The following is a 3,610-nucleotide window of genomic DNA, read 5'->3' as shown; positions in this document are numbered from 1 at the left end:
GGGGTAAGACTGAGAAAAACTGGATAAATTGTGTATACTGCATTGAAACAGATGAGGGAGTGAATAATTTAAAAGCGATATATGATAGGGTATTATGGTTATCACAAGAGTCCACAATTAAGGTTGCATAGTGGAATGTACTTGGGGCGGCGGGAGGGGTGTGGAGGGATTGTTTCCCAGGGAGGGAGTGTTTCTTTTACTTTTGAAAGAGAGGAGCGAACTGGGGGGCGGCGGGGAGAGGAGGGCTGGGCAGGGAGAGAAGTGCAGCAATGAATGAATGGAAATCCAAAATCTCTGTAAATGCTCATTAAAATTATTTTAAAAAAAACAACCCACTATAAGTCTAGAGACTAAAGTGTGCCTGATTTAGGCTATGGTATTCTCTCAATTGCTTGCTTTGTATCTGAGAGCTGGACAGTGAATAAAGATAATGCAAGAAGAATGAATGTCCTTGAGTTGTTGTGCTGGAGAAGAGTAGTGAATATGCTATGGACTACTATACCAAGCAGGTCTGTTCTGGAAAGAGTAAAAACAGGTTGCTCCTTGCAGGCAAGGATTTTAAAACTCTGCCTCACATACTGTGGACATGTTGCCAGGAGGGACCAGTCCTTGGAAAAGGACATCATGCTTGGAAGGGTAGGTTGTCAGCAAAGGGGAGGAAGACCTAGAATGAGAAGGATTGATACAGTGATCAAGTGTGTCAGAGATGGTAAGGTTGGCTCAGGATAGGGCAAGATTCAGAACGGTTATTTATAAGGTCATTATGAGTGGTAGTCAACTTGATAACACATAACAAACAATGTGTGTGTGTATGTGTGTACACACATAAGGGTGGTATAGGATAAGGCAAAGCTCAGATCTGTTGTTTTTAGGGCTGCTATGAACTATGTCAACTTGACAGCATCTAATAACATTTATATAATGGGCATTTGGAATGATTGTAATTTGGGAGCTATCATTAATAAAGCCACAACTAACATCTTGCATGTGTTTTAGCATGCACCTGCATTCATTTCTGTTAGTCATATACCTAGAAGTGGGAATGCCAAGTCATAAGGTAGGAACATACTTAGCTTAAATTGATACTGTTAGAGTTTCCAAATTGCTCTCCAAATCTACACCCCCAACAATGCTGTGGGTTGCTCCATATCTTTGCCACCATTTGGTTTCCAAACTTACTCATCTTGGCCATTCTTCAGTGTCTAGTAATACCTCATTTTCATGATGGTTAAAGAAGTTATGTACCTTTTCTTGTGCTTATGGGTCAGTTGGATATTCTTTTGGTAAAGTGCCTATTGAAACCTCTGGTTCATGTTTAAATTGAGTCATCTGTCCTTTTTTATTTATGTATGAGTTGTAAACATATATATTTTTTTCTATATAGGAATACATTTATAAATATAAAAATTACTTGTCTTAAGAGAATGAAAAGAGAGGTCTGGTGGCCTAGTGGCAAGAAGCTGCACTGCCATCCCAGAGGTGTGTTGTTCAAATCCACCAGATGCTCTGTTGGAGAAGGAGGGGCAATCTCCTCCTGTACCAGTCAGATCCAATTTGACGGTACACACACACACACACACACACACACACACAAATAATAGTAAAATAAAATAATTTTTAAAAGAGAATGAAAACACTGAGCGAAAATATTCACAAAATATATATTTGTAAAGGACTTATATCCAAAATACACAAAGAAAAAAAATCAACGTAAGAGGAACAAAGGACCCATTTACAAAATGGCAAAAGAATACACACTTCACCAAAGACTTTTAAGTGACCTACAGAATGCTCAACATTTTGTCATGAGGGACAGGAAAATTAAACTGTAGTGAAATACTGTTTACTCATCTATTAAACTCAAATCTAAACTGAGTCAGCTCTCGGGCTGTAAATCTTCTGCGGGAGGAGACTGGTCCTCTTTCTTCCATGGATTCTAACAGCAGCACAACACACAAAGCGCAGTCAGAGCTGACTCATAACTGACCCTCGATGGGGTTTCCAGAGTTGTACATCACATGGGAGGAGATTGCCTATCTTTCTCCCTTGGAGCCACTGGTGGATTAGAACTTCCAGGGGGATATGACCTTTGGGTGATCCATCTATTGAAACCGACTCATAGCTGACTCTCCTCTGGGTTTTCAGAGCTAGTAAATTGCACTGGAAAAGATGGCCCATCTATCTCCCACTGGAGCAGCTGTTGGATTTGAACCATGTTCCTTTGTGTCAGGATACAGAACAATAGCAACTGTTACTCATTGCTGATGGAAATACAAAATGGTCCAGCCACTTGGGAGAACAATCTGGCAATTCCTTACAAAGCTAAACATAAATTACCATTATGATCCAACACTCACATTCCTAGGTAGTTACCCAAATCAATTGAAAGCATACCTGGAAACTATGAACTTTGAGAACTGACGATAGTTATAGAAAGGGTTCAGATCTTTTGTTCATAGGATCACTCTGAGTCATGCTTGACTCAATGGCAATCAACAAGAACAACAACTTCCAGCATTGGAATGTTTGTAATAGCTTTATTCATCATTTCCCAAAACTAGAAACAGCCTTCATTAAGTGAGTGGATAACTAAACTATGATACAGCCATTCATTCAGTGAATGGATAAACATGATATATTCATACACTGGAATCTTAATCAACAATAAAAGGAAGTGACATATCAAGCCATTAAACAACATGGAGGAAACTGAAATGTATATTGTTAAGTGAAAGAAACCTGTCGTAAAAAGTTACATAATACTAAATCATGTCAATGTGGGTTTTTTGCTTTGTTTGTTTTTTGGTGAAAGGAAATGCAATGGTTTCGAGGCATTCAGGTGAAGAGAGGGAGGGAACTCTGGTGGCTAGATGGTAAGAATCTGTGCTGTAATCCTGAAGGCATGCATTTCATATCTACCAGTTGCTCCTTGGGAGAAAGATAAGCAATCTCCTCCCATGTGATTGCTGTTATTGTTGACTGCCTTTGAGTCAGGCAAACTCACAGCGATCCTCTGAACAAAAGGCCTGAAGCACCTCTACAACTATCACCATTTATCAAAGTTCATAGAGTTTCCAGAGGCATATTGTTGAGGGAGTGGATGCCACTCGTGCTTCCAAACCTGTCTAGTATGTTATTGTTGTTATGTACCATTGAGTCACCTGCGATGTATAGCGACCCTACGAATAGCAGCTCTGAAACTTTCCCTGTCCTGGGCCAGTCTCACTAATTCCAACACACTAACCTCCATTGGCCCGGTTACTGCCAGTTACTGTATCAATCCATCTTATCCAGGATTTCCCTCTCCTGCGCTGTCCGTCCACCCTTTTGAGCACGATGTCTTTTCCCAAGGACCAATCTCTCCTGGCCACATGGCCAAAGAAAATGATGTGGAGCTTCAAAATCCTAGCCTGCAAGGAGTACTGCATCTGAAAACCTGCTGGAGAGTCAGCTATGGGTCACTTCTGACTTGATGGCACACCAGAAGAAGAAGTCATTTTTAGAACAGTGAAACTATTCTGTATGATACTCAAAGTGAACATGTAATTCTACCTAAACCCTATCAGTAGTTATTTCTCACTTCTTTTTTTTTCTATAATTATATTTTATT

The sequence above is a fragment of the Elephantulus edwardii genome, unplaced genomic scaffold, assembly GCF_000299155.1.
Source record: "Elephantulus edwardii isolate Elephantulus edwardi_28Jun2011 unplaced genomic scaffold, EleEdw1.0 scaffold00115, whole genome shotgun sequence".
NCBI classification, from domain to species: domain Eukaryota; kingdom Metazoa; phylum Chordata; class Mammalia; order Macroscelidea; family Macroscelididae; genus Elephantulus; species Elephantulus edwardii.
The sequence above is the reverse complement of the archived record's forward strand: the minus strand, read 5'-3'. Positions refer to the sequence as shown.